General features: G+C 44.1%; 1 protein-coding gene and 1 pseudogene across 7 annotated transcripts in view; one reads left to right on the top strand and one right to left on the bottom strand.

Annotated features, from left to right (window-relative positions):
- Positions 1-14,665, bottom strand: part of Nsmce2 (NSE2 SUMO ligase component of SMC5/6 complex) — a 206,020-nt gene that overhangs the window by 71,512 nt on the left and 119,843 nt on the right. The window lies entirely within an intron of this gene.
- LOC142844806 (cyclin-dependent kinase 2-associated protein 1 pseudogene) lies at positions 8,876-9,878 on the top strand (annotated as a pseudogene).

The raw sequence follows: 14,665 nt of genomic DNA on the forward strand, positions 1-14,665 counted from the left end.
ATTCTCCCAGTTCCCACAAGAACTCCACAGAAACAAAAGTCTCTGTACAAACTACTCTCGCTATAGTAAGACAGGGAAAATGGATGCTTAGAAATGAGACCTTCCTCCTTCTATGTCTGATTCTCAAACCAAGCCAAGGTCTGAAGCTGTGAGTCAGTTTTATCTTATGCTATTCTCAGGGATGCGGAAACTCTCCCCACATCTCTTTTCTTTGCAACAGACACTGCAGTATTCCAAAATAAAGTCCCTTTGCCTTCAATTTCCTTTACCTCTAAGATTTAATTGTAAAGGAAAACACCAATTTACTCCTGCTCTTACCTTCTATTTCTAAACAGAGACTTTCAGTAATTCCCCAACAGATATACTGGACCTGAAATTCCCAGGCAAAGACAAAGGAAACACTCATTCGGAGAGTGTCCTGCTCTTTCCAATGTACTGCAATGGATAACTGATACAATGATGTGGGATTCCCCTGTGTATGCTGTGAATACCATTGGTTAATTAAGACGCTACTTTGGGCCTATTGCAGTGCAGAATAGATCAAGGCAGAAATTCCAAGCAGACAGAGTCAAAGAGACACCATGTAGTCGCTGCAGGAGACAGACGCACCAGAACTTTGCCAGTAAACCACGAGTCTGGTGGTAAAATATAAAATAATAGTAATGGGTTAAGATGTAAGAGCTAGTTAGAAATACACTTAAGCTACTGGCCAGATAGTTTTGCAATTAATAAAGTTTCTGTGTAATTATTTTGGGTCTGGGCGAACGGGAAAGGAACAAGCAGTCTCTGCCTACAGAATGTCTACCAATGTGGGGCACACATTCTAGAAAACAAGGTCATAATGAGAGATAAAAATCATCACACATTTGGATGTATTCCTCCATAGAAATAATGACAATCCTAACTGGGTTTGACTATTTTTATTGTTCAAGAAATTTCCACCAGATATAGTAGTTGCCACCTGTAATCCCAAATCCCAATTCCCAGGAGGCTGAGGGATTATATCGAGTGTAAGGCCATATTGGCCTAAAGAGTGAGATCCTCTCTCAGAGAGCCCCCCTCCAAAAAAAAAAAAACCCTCACTAAAAAAATGATCTGTAGAAATTTGTACCTTATAGATTCAGAGTTTATGTATGTTTGGTTTTTGTTTTAAACCTGGGATCCTCTATCCCCAAGGAGTTGAGATTCCAAGCATGCAGTGTTCCCACCTGGTTCTTTAAAACTTGCCCCTGAATTCAGTCACCCTTCTGTTCTACAATGTCTTAGTCACTAAGAGAACACACCTCTCCTTCCCTGACTCATTCAGAGCTCGCTCTATTCAAATACTCGTTTCTGTTTAGTTTGGGCTGCTTGCTTTGATGTAACCTAGACTGGCCTTAAGCTCAAAATTCCCCTGCCTCACCATCTCCCAGGTGCTGGTATCACAGACATATACCACATCAGACTTCTTAACTCAGGCCACAAAATCTTGTTCTCCTCAAAGCAGCTGTCTTGAAATATGCCCTTGGCAGAAACACTCACAAAGTCACAAATCAAAAGATGTAAAAGAACAGAGGGCACATGATTTAAATACTCAGAACAAAAATGCAGAAAGGTCAAAGGGAGCTGAGGATAGTTTAAAATAGTGAGAATCAAAAGCCTAAGAGAATTTAAAGACAATCGGGCATTTTAAGTGGAATGATGAGAAGGCCATGTGATCTGGAGTCAAACGCAGGCTCTGCTACTTTAGGCCATGTGACTGAGCCGCTCACAGTCTCCAAGGCAGGGTGGCACCAGGATGACCTGAGGGACGCACTGGTCTCAGAAACAAAAATCTAAGGGTATGTGAAACAAAGTAAAATAACCAAACTATTCATGGTGAGCAATAATTTAATGCAATAATCTAAAAATCAATGTAAAGCATCTGTGATGAATAATATACAATTTGAAATAAACTTCAGGTTCTTAGTATATAATTCAATAATTTACCTCACTCCCTTAAATTCTGCACCTGAAGGGAGTGCCTCGCCCTCATTCCAACTCTGCTCTGGGCCTGAGATTTTTTGTTTGTGAAGATGGTGACAGTGAGTTGTGAGGCTTTAACGGAACATCTGCGTGTGTCAAGCAAGACACTGGAAGAGGCGAGCACAGGTTAGCTGGTGGTGTTACCTTGGTCAAAGAGAGGAAAGGGTTAAGATCAAACAATGGCCTGATAATGCTCTGGAAAATAACTAGCACACTGCCCTACTTCTCTCTCCTATCCTGTGCTCATTTCCACAGGGCTCTCTGGGAATCTGAAATGGATCAGCCTGCTCTGTGCTGGACCCTGATGTCACAGAGTGCACCCCAGAGAAGCCACACAAGGTAGTTTTTCAGCATAATCAATTGACTCTGCTCTTTTGGAGATTATCAAATGATAGTTATCAAAAGACAGGGATATGAAAGGAATAAAAAAACTAAAAGAAATGCTAAGGTTAAGAACAAACAAACAAAAAAAATAAACCCTCTATTTGTGAGAGGCCGGTGTGGGCTGTGCCCCAGACTTTGTGAGAACCAGCTCTGCTACTGCTTTTAGGGCTTGCTGTGGGGAGGGCCTGCAGACTTCTGCCCTTGGACTCTATCATGGTGATGGTTAGGTTTGTGTGTTCATTTGAGAGCCAGGCAAGCACTAGATCCACAATCCGAAGAACAGTGTAGTTGCTCGTCTTCAAAAAGTTGCCCTGGCAGCAGAGCGCCAACAAAAACTCAATGAGACTGATGCTTTTACTTGTTTGAGCCAGGTGATGAAGAGAACTGGCATCTGAAAGTGATTATTGTTGGTCTGAGGTTTTGTTTTCCTTCTTTGAGACAGGGTCTACGTAGCCCTTGCTGTCCTTGAATTCATCCAGATCTCTGACTGTCTCCACCTCCCTAATGCTGGGATCAAAGGTGTGCATCACCATGCTGGCCAGTTTGTAGTTTTCTTTGAAGGAAGGTCTTACTGCACAGCCCAGGCTGGCTTCAAACTCACGATCTTCCCGCCTTGGACTGCCTAGTTCTGGGATTATGTTGTGAGCCATCACTCTCAGCTGTGAGGGACTGGATTCTTGAGTTTGTACATGATGGAGTTTACTTTAGTGTAGTTCACTTAAACAAAACTGTGTACACACACATACACACACACACGTACACGTGCTCTGCAGAGGACAACTTTAGGTTACCATCCTCAGGAACACCATCCTCCTCCTTTAGAGCAAGGTCTCTCATTGGTCTACAGCTCATCAATTAGGCAAGCCTGGCTGGCCAGTGAGCCCCAGGGTCTTCCTGGCTCTGTTTTCCCAGTGCTGGGATTACACATGCATGCGACCATGCCTGCTGGCTCTTTTATATAAACTCTGGGAATCAAACTCCTGAGTGAGTTATCTCTCTGTTCAGATCACATTTCATACCTCATTCTAAAATATTGGCACAGAAGACATGACAGCTAATTAAATATGAAACTGGAAATAATGTCTTATTACCATATCCCAGCAGGTACCCTGTATCTATCAGAGGACCTTTAGAAACATTTAGGGGGAAAACAGATAACTCTAATCCCTGTAATTAAGTTCAGGTTTTATATTTGGTCACTCTCAGTTTTCAAATTCAAGTCTATGTTTCTTGAGGTCAGAGGCCAATTTACATTTTACCTTTTCTCTGCCCCTGCATCCAAGCACTTTATAACTAACATCATAGATAAATAGATAGATAGATGGATGGATGGATAGATAGATGGATGGATGGATAGATAGATAGATAGATAGATAGATAGATAGATAGATAGATAGATACAGACAGACAGACAGACAGACAGACAACACCCTTTGCTGAATTAATGTAGTATACAGGTACAGGCTGGGTCATCTTTCCTGTGAGAGTCTTACTTGCTGTAATTATTCCCCACCACCTCACTCTGAAGTCCCCACCCCATGAGCAGGAAGTGGCAGTTATTTATTTATATGTACAACAGGCACACAGCCTTTACATTTTTCACAGAGGCAATGAGATGACCCAAACCATAGCCAGTTACAAGACTGCCCCTTGTCTCTATACAAGCAAGGCCAGATACTTCCCAAAGAGCTTTCCAAACGACTATTTCATTCGATACTTACACCAATGCTATGAAGTAAACGGAGTGAGCAACAGCATTTCAGAAGGGAGGAAACTGACACTGAACTGGTCTCCAGTCAAGCCACCCAGCCAATCAATGAGTTCTGGAGAAAACTGACTTCTAACGTAACACTTACAATGTTACATCAGACTGTGGAGCTGAAAGCACATTTCAAGTTTCAAAGTGCCTGGCACAGAACTGGCGCACCGTAAGTTCTGACTGTCTTATTTATTGTTGTTCCCTAGTATCTAGAGCAATTCTTTGCACAATGAACACTGAATGGATGGGTAATAATGATCGGGTGAATGAATGAGTGGCAAGACAAGGGGAAGGCATGACTCACCGACCTTGGCTATACAGACAGGAGTTTTCAGAAAACTCTAAGAAATTGGTTTTGTAAGTTTGTCAACGCTTCCACGCTGTTTCTGTACTTCCTTATCTAGCTAGCTTTAAAACTAGATGTTTTCTCCTGACCTACTTTCAAAGTTAACCTTTAAATCTCTTGGTGATGACATCTTACGGATTAAATATTTGTTCTGTTGAAAGTATATACTAGCTCAGACAAGGAAACAACAAAAAATAATCCCTAAATGTAAACACATTAATTAAATTTCCAGGATTCAAAATACTAATGAAAGAGCTGCTGAGTATGCTACTCTCTAGGGAGAACATTAGGTGCCAACAGTCAAAGGCTAGTCAGGCTGGGCTGCACCTCAGCAGTGGAACACTCAAGGCCCCAGTTCAGCCCCCAGCGCCAACCAAACAGACCTGAGCACACAAATAGCAGCACACAGAAACAAAGCTCAACAGCAGGAAAAACCCACCCAGAAGCTGCATAAAGAGCTGTCGTTATGATACTGAACCCGGATCAGATCTGAACACCTGAGACAACACCAGTGTTAGTATTTCTGACCTGAACTGACCACCTTCCCATTTCCTGCCCCAGATGGACAAAACAGGGTTTAGCTGGCAGTGCTTGCTGTACACACAAGGGCGACTGTCAATGTTGGATAATGAACACCACACACACACCAGTAACAAGTCAGAGTCTGCGGGGTCCTTACTTGGTTAACCTTTCTCCCCTTCCTCACTGAAACAGGTATGAATGATTTCAAAGTTACTCAACACTCTTCTCTGTACACATCATTCAACACATCTGCCTCTGGGCTAATGCAGTCATGTTCTGCCTGAAAATACATGTGCTGCAGGGAATTCTTAGAACTAAACTGGACAGAATAGCAAAGGACTGGCTAGATTCAAGCTCTCATATAAGTTGGTCAGGCCCAGAGTAGAAAACGAGACTAAGCTGGTTCGGCATTCAGCAAGCAGGGAAAGCCACAGAATTGTAGGAGCACAGCCATGTTTAGTCTGTGGACCAAAGCCTGCCTCACATTGCAGTCACCCTTCGGCTAAGAGCTACCTTGGCAGACTGCGATGACTTCATCTTTATCTTCTGAGTCCATTCGGAAAAACACATTGTCACAAAGGGCTGACACCAGTGACTTAGCCTAAGGTGCCAGACCCTCCCAGGTAAAGTCATACTAAGGGCCACTCCCTTCTGCTAAACTGAATCACCACCGAGACATCTGCCAGATCTCTTGACCTGAAACCCAACCTGAGGGGAGCAGCAGAGGTACCCCAGCTGTAGCTGTGACATCGACTCTGGCCTCTAGGATATTAATGAACCTGTTTGGATCATTTATATATTTTAAAGAAACGTGTACTGAGCAATGTTTATAGACGACAGGATCTAGCCCTGAATGAAGACACTTTACACACAATACAGCAATGCTGAGTTCTTAAAGAACTGACAGACAGGTACCGTGTAGGAACTTCATCATCGCATAGGATCTTCTGACCCTCAGGACAGGAGTTACTCTTCCTACTTCACAAACACTGACGCTCAGCCCCAGTCAGTTACAGGGATTCTTGCAGTTACAGCTGAGGATCTCAGCGGCTACCTGGCACAACTGCTTCCTGAGCTGCTCGGATGTGGCAGTGCTAGCCTGGACTAACCCCACAGCTAGCTAGCCCTACCTATAGTCCACTGTGGTGGACACTGAGCTCCACACTGTAGTCTGCCGTATCTGAAGAAAGCTGGAAGCGGAAGATCTCCTTTTTATTTGTATCTCATCCACTTACAAGGTGTGTGACCTGAAACCCCAAGACTCACACTGCACTCCCTGCTCCCTAAATGAGGGAGTATCACCCTTTCTTACCTTTTCTCTCAGAGGGACTAGAGGTAGGAACTTAGAAGGCGGAAAGCACATATAAACGTAAGCTCCTGCTTTCAGGGTTATTCTTGTTACATGTGTGGGAGCTGCAGTAACAGGAGGTCAGCAAGGTAGGGTGCAGCTGGTCCAAGCTGTTTGGGGAGACCCAACCTGTATACCTGTATACCTGGGCAATCCTTCTCCAGGAGTCATCCCTGACTGACATGGGACTATTCTTTGCAAAGCTCCATGCACAGGTCGGAAATAAACTGTGGGCCAATGCTCAGTAAACAACATGTTATGCCAAAGAAATTCCAACTTACCTCCTCCAGTCACATCTTTTCTACATGAAGCCCCTCACCCGCTCCTGTCTCTCCCCGCCTCCCTCCACTACCCTTACCCCTACTCCTTTCATTTGTTTTTCTGTGGTTAGTCTAATTTTTGACGGCCTTCTAGAATTTTTCTATTGTGTCTGTTGGAATCTCAATGGCATTACATTTTGCAAACACATGTGTTGGTGTATCACTGGTGTGCCTGGTGCCTGTGGAGACCAGAAGACGGCAGTGTGTCTCCTAGAACAGAGTTACAGATGGTTGTGAGCTACCATGTGGGTGCTTGGAATTGAACCCATTGGAAGAACAGCCAGCGCTCTTAACCACTGAGTCATCGATTTCTAGCCCTCTATGTTGTTACTTTAAAAATGAATAAAGTTGATTATCTTCAAGTTTCATTATGCACATACTGATTTAAACAAAACTTCCTTGCTATACAAAGTCTGTTCCATTATTTCTGAAGACAACATATTTTTCCCACAGCCTAGGCCAATGAGGCCACGAGGAGGAAGAACTGGCTTGTGTTGTTTGAACAAAAGCATTCAGCTCAGCACTCTCCTCAGGCACTTGGCAGAATAAAACTGGATCTCGAATATCAACTAGGTCTTCTGGGTCACCCATCCATCCTTCTTGCCTATTATGAGCCAGAATTTATTCCTATTTCTTCAAAGGATTACTTTAAAATGCACCTTTTCCTTCAGCATAGCTACAAATAAAGTCCTGTTTTATTCTCTTCTCCCAGTGGACAATTTGGGTCCTATTTCATAGAAAACAATTAAGTCTAACAACCATGATCTTCAATTTCCTGCCATATTCTAAAAGCGTTTATATCTATACCTATCCTCTCTATATATCCCTCTTCCAAGGATTTCCCATGACTCTCTGCTCTTCTGTTTTCAGCTGGAGTCACCTTCATTTCTTCATTTTGGTTTTGTTGTTTTCTTTCAATCATTTCTTCTTGAATGGCATAACCCTTCTCAGGACATGTTCCCCTAATTACTCTTCAGCCCTTGGTTTTATCACTGGTGTCTCTCCTCCTCCTTCACCCAGCCGGAATAGCAGTACCAGGATGGCCTTCCACCTGTCCTCATTGGTTCAGGAGACAAGCTCCATCCCCATTTTCCTGGAAATTCATTCTGCCCACCTCTTTGGTGGGCTCATTTCCTTGAACCGTCTTCTCAAAATCAGGATGCGATGCAGAGTTCCTCACAGCCCTTCTTTTCATTGTGAGCTTATCTGCTAATGATGTCAATCACCACCTCACTGACTCTGGGCACCATTAAATCTATTTGCAGCTTAAATCTCTGTCGTCTTTTGACTTATCCTTCTAATTTCCTTGCTGAGATTCCTTCAGAGATGCTGCAGGGTTGAGTCCAGCACATCACAGCTGGACTGGTCAGCTCTGCCCTCTATTTATACTCCTCGCGTTTCCCCATCCTCCAGTCTTGGTGGAGCCAGAATCTGGGACTCACCTAACTTAAAAACTAGGGAGTCTCCCTTTATTTTTATCATTCCTCCTTACAATTGGTTACCAGGGTCAAACCGAACAAAAATAATGACCTCTCTAACTAAGCAACAACAGAACCGATTAGACACTTTTCCCTCTCTATCTTCATTGCAGTCTTAATCCAGGCCTTTGCTGTCCTTGCCTAGACAACATAAGGCTACATAATAGTCACCCTAATGCTAAGACCACACATTGCCCTGGAACTTGTGGCAACTCTACTGCCGTACTCTCCCTAGTGCTGAGATTATAGGCTTGAGCCACCAGGCCCAATAACTCCCTCAAATCCACCTTCCTTATTACTGAGAGAAGATCTGTCTAAAACACACACTCCAGCAACAACCTAAACGTTCATAAATCCCCTGCATAGCATACTGTTTTATACCTTACTGTTTCTGCTCATACCACTGTCTTCCCTGCTCAGAAGACTACACTCTTTTCTCCTACCCAGTTAACAGTTCAGTTGTTAACTTCCTTGATTATGAAGAAAGGATTAGATATCTCTCTTCAGTTTTCATGTCATACCTAGTCCATACTACCCTTGCTATAATTTTACATTTTTTGCACACCTACTTATATGCCTAGCTCCTGGTCCTGCAAACAAAGTACTCAGATACTCTGGCTTAACACAAAAGCCACTTTCCTTTTTTATACCTGAATCTACAATTTGAAAAAGTCACGGCGGGGCCACTTGGCCCGGGCCTCGGCCTCGCCGCTGCCCGCGGGGATGTCTTACAAGCCAAACTTGACCGTGCACATGCCCGCTGCTGCCCTCAACGCCGGAAGTGTCCACTCACCTTCTACTAGTATGGCGACATCCTCCCAGTATCGCCAGCTGCTGAGTGACTATGGGCCACCATCACTAGGCTACACACAGGGAACTGGAAATAGCCAGATGCCTCAAAGTAAATACGCAGAGCTGCTGGCCATCATTGAAGAGTTGGGGAGCAAAAGCGCCATGGAGAGACTAAAACGAGGCATCATTCATACCCGAAGCCTGGTTCGGGAGTGCTTGGCCGAAACGGAATGTAATGCCAGGTCCTAGCCCCTGGCCAGTTTGAAGGCCCATCTCGCCACCCCGTGGAGATGAGAGGCTTTGTTCAAAATGGCAGTGGTTTTCCTGCCATGGTCATTAAGCTCTGAACCCACATCCAGAAGACTGGGAAGACATTTTGCAGTTACTGACGGTGTGCATTCTAAGTAGTTAGAAACCATCCAGCTCTTTTTTTCTTCCCAAGCATTGATTTGAAAGATGTTTGTGAAGCCACTTCACAGCAAGCTATTGTTTGCCTCCAAATACCAGTGTCCCCTTTAAAATCTCCCTTTGGATACACTTGCCATTCGCCTCACCCCAGGTAACTTCCTTTCCCTGAGCTCACCTGCCTCTGAGGACTTGAGTGCAGACCACAGCACATCTGCTTAGTAAGCTGGCCTGCCTGTGGACAGTGTAGACCCTGCTTCACAGAGCTGCTCTGCCTAAGCCTTTGCATGACCGAGTGCTTTGAAGTCAATCTTAAACATGTACAAGTTATAAATACAGAAGAAAGAGCAATCTACCCAACCTGCCACGTGCCCTGCAAATGTCCATCCTGAGACTGTGGATCTCAGTTCCGTGTTTACTGTGAGACGGTCACAACATCTGGAAGAAAACGACTGCAACTGTTGCATCTTTGTATTTATTACTTGATGTAATAAAGCTTATTTTCATTAAAAAAAAAAAAAAAGAAAAAGTCACCGTGATGACTCCTCTGTTTTACACAGCATCAGCTGGAGCACCCACTTGGCTAGCAAGCAGGTACCAGGTACAGCATCTCACTGGTTAGGCCTTTCAACAGGGTAGCTCGGACATCATTACAGTATGACAGCTGGGTTCCAGGAGTGAGCATCCCAGGAAACGGGAGGTAGAAGCTGGACCCAGAAATGGATACGATGTGAGTCACTTCTGTCGCTTACACCATATTCTACTGCAGCAGATTCCCACCTTTTCACCAAACACGTGTCCAAAAACTTGAAAGTGGGGAGAGGGTTTGTTTTCAATGCCCACACATTCTTCTTTGAGGCTGTGTGCTCTTCTGGGACTCAGCTGACATGACATGGGTCTGCTGAATGAATGGATTCATTACCAAAATGAATTGCTTTCCAGCGTCAGTCAGCATCACTGGAGCGGATTCCAGCCACATCAATTAGTAGCAGGCACAAGGCTCAAAGGAAATCAGGCTTTAAAATCTTATATAACAATTTACAAAAGGGGGAAAATTCACAAGCTAATTAAATGATAATCTTCCATTTTACCAAGAGCAGCTGAGTTGAAAAAAAAATTCAGCAAAGAAGCTGACGGAGGTGGTTGTCATCATAAAGGAGGGCAGCGATTCAGGCTTTGCTCTACGGAGGGGAATACACACTATTTACTGCTGACTTTCCTTCAAGTCACAACCAATTAAACTTCAAAGTCTGAATGAGTGGCTTTATTTTCTTGCCTGTAAGTAGGGGGCATGATTTACTTGTATAAACTGGGGCCCATTTATAGACATCATTGTGATTCAGCTACATAATTGAGAGTCATCTCTTGGGGACATGTTCTGTAGCACACCGATGACTCAAACACTATGCACAGACATGACACAGCTATCACACTCAATCTGAAAGGATACACAAGATACGATTTTTTTTTTTTTAACCTCCTCAAATCAGGCAGACTGAAAACAGAGATGCTGGCAGCAGAGGTAGGGTTGTTACATGTAAATGTTCAAGTCAAAGGAACCATAACTAGTTATTCAGAAAGGAAAGGGCTTCCTGGTGCTGTGGAGACAGAACCTCAACATGTAACCAGGCTCGCTTTATGTTCTAGATCTCCTTGCTTCTAACCTCTCAAGGCAGGTACCACCATGCCCAATTAGAGGTGAGTGCTAAGGAAATCCAAATTTCAAATTAGATTGCTGAACGGGCAGCGATGCCCAGCTGTTACCTTGAGAAAGCAGTCTAGGCTTTTTGAAGAGCTTTCCAGATATTAGAAAATCCCAGAGGTGGTGACAATTCTGACTACAAGAAGAGCAACAAAAACATCGACAGTAACAGCCAACTAAATGACTATAGGGAACGTTTTACCAGGACACAGTAAAACCAGTTTCCTGTGAACACAGCATATTCTTCTTTTCGGCCTCTTCATACATTGTAGAAGAGTCAAGAAATGGAATAGTCTCCTTCCAAACCAGACTGTCTATGTGACTCCACATGGCCCTCTCCAGAGGAAAGGTACACAACTAATTTAGCAATTCCCGAGTAAAGATAAGGCGCTGGAGCTTGCACACCAAGGAGTTTTATCTTCAGTTTTTGCCCTGTTTCCCAAGCTACTGTTTGTTGCCCATCGCCCAACTGAGCAACTTACAAAATCCCCTGCCTAGGTCAGAGTCAAAGTAGAAAGTGCAGAAACAAGGCCTCTCAGTCTACTTGACAGATATGCAGGAATTTCCCAAATCCCCATCCATAAAGATTGTATCTGGCTTTTTTTTTTTTTGCTTAGCTCAGTGTAAGCAGCTGTCTAGAGTGTGTGAGCTCCTGGGTTGGCTCTCCAGCACCAGAAAGAAAAACTGAATGTACTTCGAAACATTTTGTTTTGTTTTGTTTTTCCAGACAGGGTTTTGTAGACTAGGCTGGCCTCAAACTCACAGATATCTGCCTGCCTCTGCCTCAGAGTGCTGGGATTAAAGGTGTGCGCCACCACCGCCTGGCACTTCTATACATTTTTAAGGAGTAACCTATTGGATGTAGGTTCTATGATGAAAATTAGGGTAGTCACTACTCTGATTATGGGCAAGGCCAGTTCACGCACCCTCCACTATTGCTAGGAGTCTTAGCTGGCGTCATCCTTGTAGATTCCTGGGAATTTCCCTAGCACCTGGTTTCTCCCTAACCCCATAATGGGGGATGATATAAACGGGGGGGAGGGGGATGGTCATGACTGGGAAAACCACAGAGACAGCTGATCCAAACTAGTGGGATCTCACAGACTCTTGTCTGATAACTGGGGAAACCTACCTGGGACGGAACTAGGCCCTCTGAATGTAGATGACAGTTATGTGGCTTAATCTGTTGGAGGGCACTGGCAGTGGACCAGGACTTATCCTGGGTGCATGAACTGGCTTTTTGGAGCCCATTATCTATAGTGGGATACTTTGTTCAGTCTTGATATGGGGTGAGGGACTTGGTCCTGCCTCAACTTGGTATACTAGACTTTGTTGGCTTCTCAAGGAGGCCTTATGCCTCTCAGGAGTGGATGGGGGAAGGTGGAGGAGGTGGAAGAAGGGGAGGGAGGGGGAACTGGGGCTAGTACTTAAAATTTAAAAAACTTTTAGAGAAAAAAAGAGTAATCAATATATAATTAAGATTTTCAAAATAACCAAAAATAATTTTAAGAAAACGACAATTTATTCAAAAATTTACTCAAAATGGCTGTGAATGGCATTGATAAAAACAGAATTTAAAGATTGCCTCTCCCTGCTAAAATGCAAAGTTGAGATATGCTTATCCTTAAATTCTGTTGGACATTAAAAGAACAGCTACTTCCTGTGCGGTCTAGTCTATCTCAAAGCATGGGAAAATAGGAAGAACTTCTGGGTTTATATTTGGTTAGGTAGAATATCTTGACCAAATTATTTCCCCTCTTCTTTTTTATTAAGGCAAAATTAATAAACCATATATATTTAAAGTCTATATCTGAAGAGAGAGTTGTGTGTGTGAAGTGATGACCCCATTCAAGGTTATTAACATGGCCAACACCTAATTTGCCATATTTTCCCATGAGGCAAAGACAGAAAGAGAGGACAACATTCACTATTTAAATAAAATACTGACCCTGATGGAGACTTTGTTGTTTGTTGCGGGATGGGGGTGGGGGGAGGTATGGTTTGTTGTTTTATTTTGTTTTGACATGGTTTCTCCATATAACACAGGCAGGTTGGCTGCCAGCCCAGGAGCCTCTGCCTCCCAAATATGGCAATCAGCAGTGTGTAACACCCAGCCTTCCTGAAGCTGTGGCTTCGTAGGCAATGTGAAATGAGTTGTTCGAGGGAGCTAAATTCCACAGCAGGATTGCAGCTGAGCCTGAAGTCACAAACTCAGTCTCCAGTCTCTCTGCACTTTGCTGCCACCAGAGGACAAGAAGCCAAGAAAGGGGACGCTTACCGGCAGGCTTTTTAATACGCTCGGTGTCACTTCCGGGGCAAACCAGTAAGAGCTGGGGTGGGTCTGACGAAAGAAGCCCTTTTAAAGACATATTAAAGGAAGAAGACAGACCGAGTGGTGTGAACACTAGCTTGCAAGAGTTTGGGATGGAAGCTGAAGTCATTCCCTGGAAAAGGAGACAGAATGAAGAAAAGGGGAGAAACAGGTAATCCACACGGAGTGTCATCAGTTGAAAGGTGTATACTTTGAGGGCTGGAGAGGGCTCAGCAAGGAAGAGCACACACTGTTTTTGCAGAGGACCCACGTTTGAGTTCCTAGGACACACACTGGGTGGCATAGCTGTAACTCTTGCTTCAGGGTACCTAGTGCCTCTGACTTCTTGCACTACAGACAGACACATAATTAAAAGTCATGGTTGAAAAACTTAAAATGCATACACTTTCTTGTATCTAAACCTGTACGTGTCTAGGTCGGGTAAGTGTCACCTTAGTTGTGTATTAAATAACAGGCCTTTAATTTGGCAGTTTATGGTTTGAAATCATTGTGCATATTACCTTATTAATGGGAGCTTATATTTAACTTTTATGGTCCATAAGAGCCGTGCGTAGAGATAAATGGCAGGCAAGCCAGGAGTTAAGAAATCTGTGGAGTACCCAAGAGCCATTTCAAGTGTCCTCACCCTAGCTGTGCTCCTGCGGTAAATCTTATCTGTTAGGGTAAACCTTAAACGCAGGTTGACTTACTGCAGAACACAATTGATGGTGTACTGTGCTTTAACACCGTGCTAAGGGGAAACTGGAGAGATGGCTCAACTCAACAGGTTAAGAAGGGCAAACATGAGCGCCTGAGTTCAGGTCCCAGCACCCAGCCAGATGTAAGCAGGTGCACACCTGAATCCCCAAGAGCTGGGGTGGGGGCAGGTACAGAGACAGAGACAGGAGGAACAGTGGAGCTTGCTGGTCCTAGCCAGCACAGGTTCAGTGACAGACCCTGTGTGGAGGGTCTAGCCCAAAAGTGTTAGAGCTGGGTAGCCAGTGTCCTCTGGCCTCTGCGTGCATCTGTGTGTATACCATGCCTACAAAAAGATTTGGTAAAGATTAACTGAGATAATGCTTAACACGTAAGTCCTTAGGTCCCTGATCTGCAGATAAATATCAGCGATACCTATTATTATCTGTACGGATATCTCAGATAGGAAAAAACTCTCCCCTCCCCATGGTACTGCGTGCGTGCGTGCGTGCGTGCGTGCGTGCGTGTGTGTGTGTGTGTGTGTGTGTGTGTATGTGTGTGTGCGCGCGCGCGCTTATGTTGTTGCTGTTGCTATTGT

Source organism: Microtus pennsylvanicus, chromosome 2 (genome assembly GCF_037038515.1).
Source record: "Microtus pennsylvanicus isolate mMicPen1 chromosome 2, mMicPen1.hap1, whole genome shotgun sequence".
Taxonomy (NCBI): domain Eukaryota; kingdom Metazoa; phylum Chordata; class Mammalia; order Rodentia; family Cricetidae; genus Microtus; species Microtus pennsylvanicus.